This window comes from Pseudophryne corroboree, unplaced genomic scaffold, assembly GCF_028390025.1.
Source record: "Pseudophryne corroboree isolate aPseCor3 unplaced genomic scaffold, aPseCor3.hap2 scaffold_1085, whole genome shotgun sequence".
In the NCBI taxonomy this organism is placed as follows: domain Eukaryota; kingdom Metazoa; phylum Chordata; class Amphibia; order Anura; family Myobatrachidae; genus Pseudophryne; species Pseudophryne corroboree.
The window spans coordinates 51,002-67,333 of NW_026967711.1; the positions used below are offsets into that span (position 1 = coordinate 51,002).

General features: G+C 38.9%; 5 non-coding genes across 5 annotated transcripts; all 5 read left to right on the plus strand.

Moving 5' to 3' along the window:
- Positions 1–550: 550 nt before the first annotated feature.
- TRNAY-AUA (transfer RNA tyrosine (anticodon AUA)) lies at positions 551–624 on the plus strand. The gene has a single exon. It is a non-coding gene; the product is annotated as a tRNA-Tyr (tRNA).
- Positions 625–1,696: 1,072 nt separating this feature from the next.
- On the plus strand, positions 1,697–1,770 carry TRNAS-ACU (transfer RNA serine (anticodon ACU)). The gene has a single exon. It is a non-coding gene; the product is annotated as a tRNA-Ser (tRNA).
- Positions 1,771–7,155: 5,385 nt separating this feature from the next.
- TRNAY-AUA (transfer RNA tyrosine (anticodon AUA)) lies at positions 7,156–7,229 on the plus strand. The gene has a single exon. It is a non-coding gene; the product is annotated as a tRNA-Tyr (tRNA).
- Positions 7,230–8,301: 1,072 nt separating this feature from the next.
- Positions 8,302–8,375, plus strand: TRNAS-ACU (transfer RNA serine (anticodon ACU)). The gene has a single exon. It is a non-coding gene; the product is annotated as a tRNA-Ser (tRNA).
- Positions 8,376–13,760: 5,385 nt separating this feature from the next.
- Positions 13,761–13,834, plus strand: TRNAY-AUA (transfer RNA tyrosine (anticodon AUA)). Its single transcript has one exon. It is a non-coding gene; the product is annotated as a tRNA-Tyr (tRNA).
- Positions 13,835–16,332: the final 2,498 nt, after the last annotated feature.

Consider the following 16,332-nt stretch of genomic DNA (forward strand, 5'->3'; position numbering starts at 1 on the left):
AAATCGTTGCCCCAATGCATCATTGAAATTCAAGCTGGAAAGATGATTTTAATATATCACTTGTACATTTTGTATTGCTCTTCTGGTGACAATGTAGTTTGTTTTTGTCAATTACCATTTTAATAATAGGGTAAAGAAAATTAAGTGGATTTTTGAAAGAAAACAATACTGTCAATATACTATTAAAACAAATTAAAATGGTAAAAGTTATTGTACTGTAAGTAAAAATAAAAGAGCCAACATATCAATCCCAGTTTTGGATTACTTTAATTAACAAAAAAAAAATGCATATAGCAGAGGATAGTTTCAATCTGCCTACCTCTGGGTTATGTGCCCAGCATGCTTCCATTGCTGTACTCTGCTGCACATGTAAGTGCAATAGATCCTGAAGCACTCACTCATCATGGGAAAGTACCAATGTGTTTCTTCGTTGGTTGATGGAAGAAACATCTTACAAAAACTCTCCAGATTATTGACTTTTTAAAGTTTTTCTAGGAAACGTTTTAGATGAATGCTTATTAGCCTTTGTCAGTATGTACTTTTGCAAAGTGTCTCTGTGGCGCAATCAGTTAGTGTGTATGGCTATAAACCAAAAGGTTGGTGGTTCAATCCCACCCAGGGACGTAATTGACCTTGTTATCAGATTTTGGTGATCTTTAAGTAGACAAGTCAAAATTTCAACCCCCCTCTTATGGTGTAGGGTACCTGGCCTTCTCTGATGTAATCAGAGTTAGATTTGATTCAGTGATTTTATAAAACAGCTAGGAAGCACAATTTAGCAGTGGGTTACAGAGAAAAAGAAATATGCTGGCAAAAAAATCCAATTGAGTGATTAAACAGCTCTTCATTTTCTGGCTTTATTTTTATGCTAACAAATTTGTTCTCTGAAAAGTGTCCACAAAGCCAAGTCTCTGATTAACACCTTTGTAAGGATGGTTTTTCACCTATTACTAAATTAAACTTGCTTCATTGGAAAGGCAGCAAGATGCATCCTCATTTCAATGTCTACTGAAATAATACAGGTTGACACCAGGAAACATTAACGCCACGTGGAAGTCTGTTTAATGTGAAAACAAGGTGATATCTAATTAGCACACAGGTAAGGAATTAAGAAAATCTTTATTTAAGGGTGAAAATGTTTCTCACAAAATCGTTGCCCCAATGCATCATTGAAATTCAAGCTGGAAAGATGATTTTAATATATCACTTGTACATTTTGTATTGCTCTTCTGGTGACAATGTAGTTTGTTTTTGTCAATTACCATTTTAATAATAGGGTAAAGAAAATTAAGTGGATTTTTAAAAGAAAACAATACTTTCAATATACTATTAAAACAAATTAAAATGGTAAAAGTTATTGTACTTTAATGAAAAATAAAAGAGCAAAAATATCAATCCCAGTTTTGGATTACTTTAATTAACAAAAAAAATGCATATAGCAGAGGATAGTTTTAATCTGCCTACCTCTGGGTTATGGGCCCAGCATGCTTCCATTGCAGTACTCTGCTGCACATGTAAGTGCAAGAGATCCTGAAGCACTCACTCATCATGGGAAAGTACCAATGTGTTTCTTCGTTGGTTGATTTAAGAAAATTCTTACAAAAACTCTCCAGATTATTGACTTTTTAAAGTTTTTCTAGGAAACGTTCTAGATTAATGCTTATTAGCCTTTGTCAGTATGTACTTTTTGCAAAGTGTCTCTGTGGTGCAATCGGTTAGTGTGTCTGGCTACTAACCAAAAGGTTGGTGGTTCAATCCCACCCAGGGACATGATTGACATTGTGATCAGGTTTTGGTGATATTTAAGTAGACAAGTCAAAATTTCAAACCCCCTCTTTTGGTGTAGGGTACCTGGCCTTCTCTGATGTAATCGGAGTTAGATTTGATTCAGTGATTTTATAAAAAACAGCTAGGAAGCACAATTTAGCAATGGGTTGCAGAGAAAAAAATATGCTGGTAGAAAAATCCAATTGAGTGATTAAACAGCTCTTCATTTTCTGCCTTTATTTTTATGCTAACAAATTTGTTCTCTGAAAAGTGTCCACAAAGCCAAGTCTCTGATTAACACCTTTGTAAGGATGGTTTTTCACCTATTACTAAATTAAACTTGCTTCATTGGAAAGGCAGCAAGATGCATCCTCATTTCAATGTCTACTGAAATAATACAGGTTGACACCAGGAAACATTAACGCCACTGCATCCTTGCTGCTTTCTCATGTAGAAGTCTGTTTTATGTGAAAACAAGGTGACATGTAATTAGCACACAGGTAAGGAATTAAGAAAATCTTTATTTAAGGGTGAAGATGTTTCTCACAAAATCGTTGCCCCAATGCATCATTGAAATTCAAGCTGGAAAGATGATTTTAATATATCACTTGTACATTTTGTATTGCTCTTCTGGTGACAATGTAGTTTGTTTTTGTCAATTACCCTTTTAATAATAGGGTAAAGAAAATTAAGTGGATTTTTTAAAGAAAACTATACTGTCAATATACTATTAAAACAAATTAAAATGGTAAAAGTTATTGTACTTTAAGTAAAAATAAAAGAGCAAAAATATCAATCCCAGTTTTGATTACTTAAATTAACAAAAAAAAATGCATATAGCAAAGGATAGTTTCAATTAGAGATGAGCGCCTGAAATTTTTCGGGTTTTGTGTTTTGGTTTTGGGTTCGGTTCCGCGGCCGTGTTTTGGGTTCGACCGCGTTTTGGCAAAACCTCACCGAATTTTTTTTGTCGGATTCGGGTGTGTTTTGGATTCGGGTGTTTTTTTTCAAAAAACCCTAAAAAAACAGCTTAAATCATAGAATTTGGGGGTCATTTTGATCCCATATTATTATTAACCTCAAAAACCATAATTTCCACTCATTTTCAGTCTATTCTGAATACCTCACACCTCACAATATTATTTTTAGTCCTAAAATTTGCACCAAGGTCGCTGGATGACTAAGCTAAGCGACACTAGTGGCCGACACAAACACCTGGCCCATCTAGGAGTGGCACTGCAGTGTCACGCAGGATGTCCCTTCCAAAAAACCCTCCCCAATCAGCACATGATGCAAAGAAAAAAAGAGGTGCAATGAGGTAGCTGACTGTGTGAGTAAGATAAGCGACCCTAGTGGCCGACACAAACACCGGGCCCATTTAGGAGTGGCACTGCAGTGTCACGCAGGATGTCCCTTCCAAAAAACCCTCCCCAATCAGCACATGACGCAAAGAAAAAAAGAGGCGCAATGAGGTAGCTGACTGTGTGAGTAAGATTAGCGACCCTAGTGGCCGACACAAACACCGGGCCCATTTAGGAGTGGCATTGCAGTGTCACGCAGGATGTCCCTTCCAAAAAACCCTCCCCAATCAGCACATGACGCAAAGAAAAAAAGAGGCGCAATGAGGTAGCTGACTGTGTGAGTAAGATTAGCGACCCTAGTGGCCGACACAAACACCGGGCCCATTTAGGAGTGGCACTGCAGTGTCACGCAGGATGTCCCTTCCAAAAAACCCTCCCCAATCAGCACATGACGCAAAGAAAAAAAGAGGCGCAATGAGGTAGCTGACTGTGTGAGTAAGATTAGCGACCCTAGTGGCCGACACAAACACCGGGCCCATTTAGGAGTGGCACTGCAGTGTCACGCAGGATGTCCCTTCCAAAAAACCTTCCCCAATCAGCACATGACGCAAAGAAAAAAAGAGGCGCAATGAGGTAGCTGACTGTGTGAGTAAGATTAGCGACCCTAGTGGCCGACACAAACACCGGGCCCATTTAGGAGTGGCACTGCAGTGTCACGCAGGATGTCCCTTCCAAAAAACCCTCCCCAATCAGCACATGACGCAAAGAAAAAAAGAGGCGCAATGAGGTAGCTGACTGTGTGAGTAAGATTAGCGACCCTAGTGGCCGACACAAACACCGGGCCCATTTAGGAGTGGCACTGCAGTGTCACGCAGGATGTCCCTTCCAAAAAACCCTCCCCAATCAGCACATGACGCAAAGAAAAAAAGAGGCGCAATGAGGTAGCTGACTGTGTGAGTAAGATTAGCGACCCTAGTGGCCGACACAAACACCGGGCCCATTTAGGAGTGGCACTGCAGTGTCACGCAGGATGTCCCTTCCAAAAAACCCTCCCCAATCAGCACATGACGCAAAGAAAAAAAGAGGCGCAATGAGGTAGCTTACTGTGTGAGTAAGATTAGCGACCCTAGTGGCCGACACAAACACCGGGCCCATTTAGGAGTGGCACTGCAGTGTCACGCAGGATGTCCCTTCCAAAAAACCCTCCCCAATCAGCACATGACGCAAATAAAAAAAGAGGCGCAATGAGGTAGCTGACTGTGTGAGTAAGATTAGCGACCCTAGTGGCCGACACAAACACCGGGCCCATTTAGGAGTGGCACTGCAGTGTCACGCAGGATGTCCCTTCCAAAAAACCCTCCCCAATCAGCACATGACGCAAAGAAAAAAAGAGGCGCAATGAGGTAGCTGACTGTGTGAGTAAGATTAGCGACCCTAGTGGCCGACACAAACACCGGGCCCATTTAGGAGTGGCACTGCAGTGTCACGCAGGATGTCCCTTCTAAAAAAACCCTCCCCAAACAGCACATGACGCAAAGAAAAATAAAAGAAAAAAGAGGTGCAAGATGGAATTGTCCTTGGGCCCTCCCACCCACCCTTATGTTGTATAAACAAAACAGGACATGCACACTTTAACCAACCCATCATTTCAGTGACAGGGTCTGCCACACGACTGTGACTGATATGACGGGTTGGTTTGGACCCCCCCCCAAAAAAGAAGCAATTAATCTCTCCTTGCACAAACTGGCTCTACAGAGGCAAGATGTCCACCTCATCATCACCCTCCGATATATCACCGTGTACATCCCCCTCCTCACAGATTATCAATTCGTCCCCACTGTAAACCACCATCTCAGCTCCCTGTGTACTTTGTGGAGGCAATTGCTGCTGTGTAGGGTACATGGCCTTCTCTGATGTAATCAGAGTTAGATTTGATTCAGTGATTTTATAAAAACAGCTAGGAAGCACAATTTAGCAGTGGGTTGCAGAGAAAAAGAAATATGCTGGCAAAAAAAATCCAATTGAGTGATTAAACAGCTCTTAATTTTCTGGCTTTATTTTTATGCTAACAAATTTGTTCTCTGAAAAGTGTCCACAAAGCCAAGTCTCTGATTAACACCTTTGTAAGGATGGTTTTTAACCTATTACTAAATTAAACTTGCTTCATTGGAAAGGCAGCAAGATGCATCCTCATTTCAATGTCTACTGAAATAATACAGGTTGACACCAGGAAACATTAACGCCACTGCATCCTTGCTGCTTTCTCATGTGGAAGTCTGTTTAATGTGAAAACAAGGTGATATCTAATTAGCACACAGGTAAGGAATTAAGAAAATCTTTATTTAAGGGTGAAAATGTTTCTCACAAAATCGTTGCCCCAATGCATCATTGAAATTCAAGCTGGAAAGATGATTTTAATATATCACTTGTACATTTTGTATTGCTCTTCTGGTGACAATGTAGTTTGTTTTTGTCAATTACCATTTTAATAATAGGGTAAAGAAAATTAAGTGGATTTTTGAAAGAAAACAATACTGTCAATATACTATTAAAACAAATTAAAATGGTAAAAGTTATTGTACTTTAAGTAAAAATAAAAGAGCCAAAATATCAATCCCAGTTTTGGATTACTTAAATTAACAAAAAAAAATGCATATAGCAGAGGATAGTTTCAATCTGCCTACCGCTGGGTTATGGGCCCAGCATGCTTCTATTGCTGTACTCTGCTGCACATGTAAGTGCAAGAGATCCTGAAGCACTCACTCATCATGGGAAAGTACCAATGTGTTTCTTCGTTGGTTGATGGAAGAAACATTTTACAAAAACTCTCCAGATTATTGACTTTTTAAAGTTTTTCTAGGAAACGTTTTAGATGAATGCTTATTAGCCTTTGTCAGTAAGGACTTTTGCAAAGTGTCTTTGTGGCGCATTCAGTTAGTGTGCACGGCTATTAACCAAAAGGTTGGTGGTTCAATCCCACCCAGGGACGTAATTGACCTTGTTATCAGATTTTGGTGATCTTTAAGTAGACAAGTCAAAATTTCAAATCCCCCTGTTCTGGTGTAGGGTACCTGGCCTTCTCTGATGTAATCAGAGTTAGATTTGATTCAGTGATTTTATAAAAACAGCTAGGAAGCACAATTTAGCAGTGGGTTGCAGAGAAAAAGAAATATGCTGGCAAAAAAAATCCAATTGAGTGATTAAACAGCTCTTAATTTTCTGGCTTTATTTTTATGCTAACAAATTTGTTCTCTGAAAAGTGTCCACAAAGCCAAGTCTCTGATTAACACCTTTGTAAGGATGGTTTTTAACCTATTACTAAATTAAACTTGCTTCATTGGAAAGGCAGCAAGATGCATCCTCATTTCAATGTCTACTGAAATAATACAGGTTGACACCAGGAAACATTAACGCCACTGCATCCTTGCTGCTTTCTCATGTGGAAGTCTGTTTAATGTGAAAACAAGGTGATATCTAATTAGCACACAGGTAAGGAATTAAGAAAATCTTTATTTAAGGGTGAAAATGTTTCTCACAAAATCGTTGCCCCAATGCATCATTGAAATTCAAGCTGGAAAGATGATTTTAATATATCACTTGTACATTTTGTATTGCTCTTCTGGTGACAATGTAGTTTGTTTTTGTCAATTACCATTTTAATAATAGGGTAAAGAAAATTAAGTGGATTTTTGAAAGAAAACAATACTGTCAATATACTATTAAAACAAATTAAAATGGTAAAAGTTATTGTACTGTAAGTAAAAATAAAAGAGCCAACATATCAATCCCAGTTTTGGATTACTTTAATTAACAAAAAAAAAATGCATATAGCAGAGGATAGTTTCAATCTGCCTACCTCTGGGTTATGTGCCCAGCATGCTTCCATTGCTGTACTCTGCTGCACATGTAAGTGCAATAGATCCTGAAGCACTCACTCATCATGGGAAAGTACCAATGTGTTTCTTCGTTGGTTGATGGAAGAAACATCTTACAAAAACTCTCCAGATTATTGACTTTTTAAAGTTTTTCTAGGAAACGTTTTAGATGAATGCTTATTAGCCTTTGTCAGTATGTACTTTTGCAAAGTGTCTCTGTGGCGCAATCAGTTAGTGTGTATGGCTATAAACCAAAAGGTTGGTGGTTCAATCCCACCCAGGGACGTAATTGACCTTGTTATCAGATTTTGGTGATCTTTAAGTAGACAAGTCAAAATTTCAACCCCCCTCTTATGGTGTAGGGTACCTGGCCTTCTCTGATGTAATCAGAGTTAGATTTGATTTAGTGATTTTATAAAACAGCTAGGAAGCACAATTTAGCAGTGGGTTACAGAGAAAAAGAAATATGCTGGCAAAAAAATCCAATTGAGTGATTAAACAGCTCTTCATTTTCTGGCTTTATTTTTATGCTAACAAATTTGTTCTCTGAAAAGTGTCCACAAAGCCAAGTCTCTGATTAACACCTTTGTAAGGATGGTTTTTCACCTATTACTAAATTAAACTTGCTTCATTGGAAAGGCAGCAAGATGCATCCTCATTTCAATGTCTACTGAAATAATACAGGTTGACACCAGGAAACATTAACGCCACGTGGAAGTCTGTTTAATGTGAAAACAAGGTGATATCTAATTAGCACACAGGTAAGGAATTAAGAAAATCTTTATTTAAGGGTGAAAATGTTTCTCACAAAATCGTTGCCCCAATGCATCATTGAAATTCAAGCTGGAAAGATGATTTTAATATATCACTTGTACATTTTGTATTGCTCTTCTGGTGACAATGTAGTTTGTTTTTGTCAATTACCATTTTAATAATAGGGTAAAGAAAATTAAGTGGATTTTTAAAAGAAAACAATACTTTCAATATACTATTAAAACAAATTAAAATGGTAAAAGTTATTGTACTTTAATGAAAAATAAAAGAGCAAAAATATCAATCCCAGTTTTGGATTACTTTAATTAACAAAAAAAATGCATATAGCAGAGGATAGTTTTAATCTGCCTACCTCTGGGTTATGGGCCCAGCATGCTTCCATTGCAGTACTCTGCTGCACATGTAAGTGCAAGAGATCCTGAAGCACTCACTCATCATGGGAAAGTACCAATGTGTTTCTTCGTTGGTTGATTTAAGAAAATTCTTACAAAAACTCTCCAGATTATTGACTTTTTAAAGTTTTTCTAGGAAACGTTCTAGATTAATGCTTATTAGCCTTTGTCAGTATGTACTTTTTGCAAAGTGTCTCTGTGGTGCAATCGGTTAGTGTGTCTGGCTACTAACCAAAAGGTTGGTGGTTCAATCCCACCCAGGGACATGATTGACATTGTGATCAGGTTTTGGTGATATTTAAGTAGACAAGTCAAAATTTCAAACCCCCTCTTTTGGTGTAGGGTACCTGGCCTTCTCTGATGTAATCGGAGTTAGATTTGATTCAGTGATTTTATAAAAAACAGCTAGGAAGCACAATTTAGCAATGGGTTGCAGAGAAAAAAATATGCTGGTAGAAAAATCCAATTGAGTGATTAAACAGCTCTTCATTTTCTGCCTTTATTTTTATGCTAACAAATTTGTTCTCTGAAAAGTGTCCACAAAGCCAAGTCTCTGATTAACACCTTTGTAAGGATGGTTTTTCACCTATTACTAAATTAAACTTGCTTCATTGGAAAGGCAGCAAGATGCATCCTCATTTCAATGTCTACTGAAATAATACAGGTTGACACCAGGAAACATTAACGCCACTGCATCCTTGCTGCTTTCTCATGTAGAAGTCTGTTTTATGTGAAAACAAGGTGACATGTAATTAGCACACAGGTAAGGAATTAAGAAAATCTTTATTTAAGGGTGAAGATGTTTCTCACAAAATCGTTGCCCCAATGCATCATTGAAATTCAAGCTGGAAAGATGATTTTAATATATCACTTGTACATTTTGTATTGCTCTTCTGGTGACAATGTAGTTTGTTTTTGTCAATTACCCTTTTAATAATAGGGTAAAGAAAATTAAGTGGATTTTTTAAAGAAAACTATACTGTCAATATACTATTAAAACAAATTAAAATGGTAAAAGTTATTGTACTTTAAGTAAAAATAAAAGAGCAAAAATATCAATCCCAGTTTTGATTACTTAAATTAACAAAAAAAAATGCATATAGCAAAGGATAGTTTCAATTAGAGATGAGCGCCTGAAATTTTTCGGGTTTTGTGTTTTGGTTTTGGGTTCGGTTCCGCGGCCGTGTTTTGGGTTCGACCGCGTTTTGGCAAAACCTCACCGAATTTTTTTTGTCGGATTCGGGTGTGTTTTGGATTCGGGTGTTTTTTTTCAAAAAACCCTAAAAAAACAGCTTAAATCATAGAATTTGGGGGTCATTTTGATCCCATATTATTATTAACCTCAAAAACCATAATTTCCACTCATTTTCAGTCTATTCTGAATACCTCACACCTCACAATATTATTTTTAGTCCTAAAATTTGCACCAAGGTCGCTGGATGACTAAGCTAAGCGACACTAGTGGCCGACACAAACACCTGGCCCATCTAGGAGTGGCACTGCAGTGTCACGCAGGATGTCCCTTCCAAAAAACCCTCCCCAATCAGCACATGATGCAAAGAAAAAAAGAGGTGCAATGAGGTAGCTGACTGTGTGAGTAAGATAAGCGACCCTAGTGGCCGACACAAACACCGGGCCCATTTAGGAGTGGCACTGCAGTGTCACGCAGGATGTCCCTTCCAAAAAACCCTCCCCAATCAGCACATGACGCAAAGAAAAAAAGAGGCGCAATGAGGTAGCTGACTGTGTGAGTAAGATTAGCGACCCTAGTGGCCGACACAAACACCGGGCCCATTTAGGAGTGGCATTGCAGTGTCACGCAGGATGTCCCTTCCAAAAAACCCTCCCCAATCAGCACATGACGCAAAGAAAAAAAGAGGCGCAATGAGGTAGCTGACTGTGTGAGTAAGATTAGCGACCCTAGTGGCCGACACAAACACCGGGCCCATTTAGGAGTGGCACTGCAGTGTCACGCAGGATGTCCCTTCCAAAAAACCCTCCCCAATCAGCACATGACGCAAAGAAAAAAAGAGGCGCAATGAGGTAGCTGACTGTGTGAGTAAGATTAGCGACCCTAGTGGCCGACACAAACACCGGGCCCATTTAGGAGTGGCACTGCAGTGTCACGCAGGATGTCCCTTCCAAAAAACCTTCCCCAATCAGCACATGACGCAAAGAAAAAAAGAGGCGCAATGAGGTAGCTGACTGTGTGAGTAAGATTAGCGACCCTAGTGGCCGACACAAACACCGGGCCCATTTAGGAGTGGCACTGCAGTGTCACGCAGGATGTCCCTTCCAAAAAACCCTCCCCAATCAGCACATGACGCAAAGAAAAAAAGAGGCGCAATGAGGTAGCTGACTGTGTGAGTAAGATTAGCGACCCTAGTGGCCGACACAAACACCGGGCCCATTTAGGAGTGGCACTGCAGTGTCACGCAGGATGTCCCTTCCAAAAAACCCTCCCCAATCAGCACATGACGCAAAGAAAAAAAGAGGCGCAATGAGGTAGCTGACTGTGTGAGTAAGATTAGCGACCCTAGTGGCCGACACAAACACCGGGCCCATTTAGGAGTGGCACTGCAGTGTCACGCAGGATGTCCCTTCCAAAAAACCCTCCCCAATCAGCACATGACGCAAAGAAAAAAAGAGGCGCAATGAGGTAGCTTACTGTGTGAGTAAGATTAGCGACCCTAGTGGCCGACACAAACACCGGGCCCATTTAGGAGTGGCACTGCAGTGTCACGCAGGATGTCCCTTCCAAAAAACCCTCCCCAATCAGCACATGACGCAAATAAAAAAAGAGGCGCAATGAGGTAGCTGACTGTGTGAGTAAGATTAGCGACCCTAGTGGCCGACACAAACACCGGGCCCATTTAGGAGTGGCACTGCAGTGTCACGCAGGATGTCCCTTCCAAAAAACCCTCCCCAATCAGCACATGACGCAAAGAAAAAAAGAGGCGCAATGAGGTAGCTGACTGTGTGAGTAAGATTAGCGACCCTAGTGGCCGACACAAACACCGGGCCCATTTAGGAGTGGCACTGCAGTGTCACGCAGGATGTCCCTTCTAAAAAAACCCTCCCCAAACAGCACATGACGCAAAGAAAAATAAAAGAAAAAAGAGGTGCAAGATGGAATTGTCCTTGGGCCCTCCCACCCACCCTTATGTTGTATAAACAAAACAGGACATGCACACTTTAACCAACCCATCATTTCAGTGACAGGGTCTGCCACACGACTGTGACTGATATGACGGGTTGGTTTGGACCCCCCCCCAAAAAAGAAGCAATTAATCTCTCCTTGCACAAACTGGCTCTACAGAGGCAAGATGTCCACCTCATCATCACCCTCCGATATATCACCGTGTACATCCCCCTCCTCACAGATTATCAATTCGTCCCCACTGTAAACCACCATCTCAGCTCCCTGTGTACTTTGTGGAGGCAATTGCTGCTGTGTAGGGTACATGGCCTTCTCTGATGTAATCAGAGTTAGATTTGATTCAGTGATTTTATAAAAACAGCTAGGAAGCACAATTTAGCAGTGGGTTGCAGAGAAAAAGAAATATGCTGGCAAAAAAAATCCAATTGAGTGATTAAACAGCTCTTAATTTTCTGGCTTTATTTTTATGCTAACAAATTTGTTCTCTGAAAAGTGTCCACAAAGCCAAGTCTCTGATTAACACCTTTGTAAGGATGGTTTTTAACCTATTACTAAATTAAACTTGCTTCATTGGAAAGGCAGCAAGATGCATCCTCATTTCAATGTCTACTGAAATAATACAGGTTGACACCAGGAAACATTAACGCCACTGCATCCTTGCTGCTTTCTCATGTGGAAGTCTGTTTAATGTGAAAACAAGGTGATATCTAATTAGCACACAGGTAAGGAATTAAGAAAATCTTTATTTAAGGGTGAAAATGTTTCTCACAAAATCGTTGCCCCAATGCATCATTGAAATTCAAGCTGGAAAGATGATTTTAATATATCACTTGTACATTTTGTATTGCTCTTCTGGTGACAATGTAGTTTGTTTTTGTCAATTACCATTTTAATAATAGGGTAAAGAAAATTAAGTGGATTTTTGAAAGAAAACAATACTGTCAATATACTATTAAAACAAATTAAAATGGTAAAAGTTATTGTACTTTAAGTAAAAATAAAAGAGCCAAAATATCAATCCCAGTTTTGGATTACTTAAATTAACAAAAAAAAATGCATATAGCAGAGGATAGTTTCAATCTGCCTACCGCTGGGTTATGGGCCCAGCATGCTTCTATTGCTGTACTCTGCTGCACATGTAAGTGCAAGAGATCCTGAAGCACTCACTCATCATGGGAAAGTACCAATGTGTTTCTTCGTTGGTTGATGGAAGAAACATTTTACAAAAACTCTCCAGATTATTGACTTTTTAAAGTTTTTCTAGGAAACGTTTTAGATGAATGCTTATTAGCCTTTGTCAGTAAGGACTTTTGCAAAGTGTCTTTGTGGCGCATTCAGTTAGTGTGCACGGCTATTAACCAAAAGGTTGGTGGTTCAATCCCACCCAGGGACGTAATTGACCTTGTTATCAGATTTTGGTGATCTTTAAGTAGACAAGTCAAAATTTCAAATCCCCCTGTTCTGGTGTAGGGTACCTGGCCTTCTCTGATGTAATCAGAGTTAGATTTGATTCAGTGATTTTATAAAAACAGCTAGGAAGCACAATTTAGCAGTGGGTTGCAGAGAAAAAGAAATATGCTGGCAAAAAAAATCCAATTGAGTGATTAAACAGCTCTTAATTTTCTGGCTTTATTTTTATGCTAACAAATTTGTTCTCTGAAAAGTGTCCACAAAGCCAAGTCTCTGATTAACACCTTTGTAAGGATGGTTTTTAACCTATTACTAAATTAAACTTGCTTCATTGGAAAGGCAGCAAGATGCATCCTCATTTCAATGTCTACTGAAATAATACAGGTTGACACCAGGAAACATTAACGCCACTGCATCCTTGCTGCTTTCTCATGTGGAAGTCTGTTTAATGTGAAAACAAGGTGATATCTAATTAGCACACAGGTAAGGAATTAAGAAAATCTTTATTTAAGGGTGAAAATGTTTCTCACAAAATCGTTGCCCCAATGCATCATTGAAATTCAAGCTGGAAAGATGATTTTAATATATCACTTGTACATTTTGTATTGCTCTTCTGGTGACAATGTAGTTTGTTTTTGTCAATTACCATTTTAATAATAGGGTAAAGAAAATTAAGTGGATTTTTGAAAGAAAACAATACTGTCAATATACTATTAAAACAAATTAAAATGGTAAAAGTTATTGTACTGTAAGTAAAAATAAAAGAGCCAACATATCAATCCCAGTTTTGGATTACTTTAATTAACAAAAAAAAAATGCATATAGCAGAGGATAGTTTCAATCTGCCTACCTCTGGGTTATGTGCCCAGCATGCTTCCATTGCTGTACTCTGCTGCACATGTAAGTGCAATAGATCCTGAAGCACTCACTCATCATGGGAAAGTACCAATGTGTTTCTTCGTTGGTTGATGGAAGAAACATCTTACAAAAACTCTCCAGATTATTGACTTTTTAAAGTTTTTCTAGGAAACGTTTTAGATGAATGCTTATTAGCCTTTGTCAGTATGTACTTTTGCAAAGTGTCTCTGTGGCGCAATCAGTTAGTGTGTATGGCTATAAACCAAAAGGTTGGTGGTTCAATCCCACCCAGGGACGTAATTGACCTTGTTATCAGATTTTGGTGATCTTTAAGTAGACAAGTCAAAATTTCAACCCCCCTCTTATGGTGTAGGGTACCTGGCCTTCTCTGATGTAATCAGAGTTAGATTTGATTTAGTGATTTTATAAAACAGCTAGGAAGCACAATTTAGCAGTGGGTTACAGAGAAAAAGAAATATGCTGGCAAAAAAATCCAATTGAGTGATTAAACAGCTCTTCATTTTCTGGCTTTATTTTTATGCTAACAAATTTGTTCTCTGAAAAGTGTCCACAAAGCCAAGTCTCTGATTAACACCTTTGTAAGGATGGTTTTTCACCTATTACTAAATTAAACTTGCTTCATTGGAAAGGCAGCAAGATGCATCCTCATTTCAATGTCTACTGAAATAATACAGGTTGACACCAGGAAACATTAACGCCACGTGGAAGTCTGTTTAATGTGAAAACAAGGTGATATCTAATTAGCACACAGGTAAGGAATTAAGAAAATCTTTATTTAAGGGTGAAAATGTTTCTCACAAAATCGTTGCCCCAATGCATCATTGAAATTCAAGCTGGAAAGATGATTTTAATATATCACTTGTACATTTTGTATTGCTCTTCTGGTGACAATGTAGTTTGTTTTTGTCAATTACCATTTTAATAATAGGGTAAAGAAAATTAAGTGGATTTTTAAAAGAAAACAATACTTTCAATATACTATTAAAACAAATTAAAATGGTAAAAGTTATTGTACTTTAATGAAAAATAAAAGAGCAAAAATATCAATCCCAGTTTTGGATTACTTTAATTAACAAAAAAAATGCATATAGCAGAGGATAGTTTTAATCTGCCTACCTCTGGGTTATGGGCCCAGCATGCTTCCATTGCAGTACTCTGCTGCACATGTAAGTTTAAAGCCTCCTGTTAGGCCATCATCTACACGGCATAGCCCTGAATTTTCCAATGCCTATCTCTTTGCAAAAGAGAGATATCGGCAAGGAAAAGCTGCAATGTACCTTTGCATTTTTCTCCCAAACGAAGGACACTAGAAAGAAAATTTTAAAGCCTCCTGTTAGGCCATCATCTACACGGCATAGTCCTGAATTTTCCAATGCCTATCTCTTTGCAAAAGAGAGATATTGGCAAGGAAAAGCTGTCTTGTACCTTTGCATTTTTCTCCCAAACGAAGGACACTAGAAAGAAAATTTTAAAGCCTCCTGTTAGGCCATCATCTACACGGCATAGCCCTGAATTTTCCAATGCGCAGCTTTGTGCAAAAGAGAGATATTGGCAAGGAAAAGCTGTCTTGTACCATTGGATTTTTCTCCCAAACGAAGGACACTAGAATGAAAATTTTAAAGCCTCCTGTTAGTGCTTCATCTACACGGTATAGCCCTGAATTTTCCAATGCGTAGCTCTGTGCAAAAGAGAGATATTGGCAAGGAAAAGCTGTCTTGTACCTTTGCATTTTTCTCCCAAACGAAGGACACTAGAAATAAAATTTTAAAGCCTCCTGTTAGGCCATCATCTACACGGCATAGCCCTGAATTTTTCAATGCGCAGCTCTTTGCAAAAGAGAGATATTGGCAAGGAAAAGCTGTCTTGTACCTTTGCATTTTTCTCCCAAACGAAGGACACTAGAAAGAAAATTTTAAAGCCTCCTGTTAGGCCATCATCTACACGGCATAGCCCTGAATTTTCCAATGCGCAGCTCTTTGCAAAAGAGAGATATTGGCAAGGAAAAGCTGTATTGTACCTTTGCATTTTTCTCCCAAACGAAGGACACTAGAAAGAAAATTTTAAAGCCTCCTGTTAGGCCATCATCTACACGGCATAGCCCTGAATTTTCCAATGCCTATCTCTTTGCAAAAGAGAGATATCGGCAAGGAAAAGCTGCAATGTACCTTTGCATTTTTCTCCCAAACGAAGGACACTAGAATGAAAATTTTAAAGCCTCCTGTTAGGCAATCATCTACACGGCATAGCCCCGAATTTTCCAATGCCTATCTCTTTGCAAAAGAGAGATATCGGCAAGGAAAAGCTGTATTGTACCTTTGCATTTTTCTCCCAAACGAAGGACACTAGAAAGAAAATGTTAAAGCCTCCTGTTAGGCAATCATCTACACGGCATAGCCCTGAATTTTCCAATGCCTATCTCTTTGCAAAAGAGAGATATCGGCAAGGAAAAGCTGCAATGTACTTTTGCATTTTTCTCCCAAACGAAGGACACTAGAAAGAAAATTTTAAAGCCTCCTGTTAGGCCATCATCTACACGGCATAGCCCTGAATTTTCCAATGCCTATCTCTTTGCAAAAGAGAGATATTGGCAAGGAAAAGCTGTATTGAACCTTTGCATTTTTCTCCCAAACGAAGGACACTAGAATTAAAATTTTAAAGCCTCCTGTTAGGCCATCATCTACACGGCATAGCCCTGAATTTTCCAATGCCTATCTCTTTGCAAAAGAGAGATATTGGCAAGGAAAAGCTGTATTGAACCTTTGCATTTTTCTCCC